This window comes from Otolemur garnettii, unplaced genomic scaffold, assembly GCF_000181295.1.
Source record: "Otolemur garnettii isolate 467f Iridium unplaced genomic scaffold, OtoGar3 scaffold00202, whole genome shotgun sequence".
In the NCBI taxonomy this organism is placed as follows: Eukaryota; Metazoa; Chordata; class Mammalia; order Primates; family Galagidae; genus Otolemur; species Otolemur garnettii.
The window spans coordinates 2,225,107-2,225,777 of NW_003852597.1; positions in this window are offsets into that span (position 1 = coordinate 2,225,107).

Here is a 671-nt window from a genome sequence, read left to right on the forward strand (position 1 = left end):
GCCGGAGCCGCCGCCTCTGCCTCCGCCGCCACCGCTCCCGCCGCTCCCGCGCCAGCTCCAGCCGCGCGCCCCCGCTCGTGCTCGCGCCCGCGCCCCTGCCCCTGCCGTGCGCGCCCCCGGCGCCGCCCCTCCCCTCGTGCACTCCTGCTCGTAGAGCCGCGGAGCCGCGGAGGCCGGGGTGGGGAGGGAAACCACAACCCATCCCCAAGCCTAAAGTGATTGAAACCCCAATACTGAGCCTGACCCCGCATAATGAGCATGGACAGACCAAACTCCAATACTAAGTCCAGATCCTTCTAGTGGCTCCTAATCCTAACATGAACCTAATACTACTCTAGAACCCCATTTCCTCTGTATACAGATCTGAACTGATACTGAGCCCAGCCTCAAACCCAGTATTGAATCCAAACCCCTAAATGTCTCACGAAATTGGCACAAGTGATAACTTTTTTTTTTTGGAGACAGAGCCTCAAGCTGTCCCCCTGGGTAGAGTGCAGTGGCATCACAGCTCACAGCAACCTCCAACTCCTGGGCTCAAGCGAGTCTCCTACCTCCGCCTCCCAAGTAGCTGGGACCACAGGCGCCCGCCACAGTGCCCAGCTATTTTTTTTGGTTGCAGCCATCATTGTTGTTTGGTGGGCCCAGGCTGGATTTAAACCCGCCACCTTAGG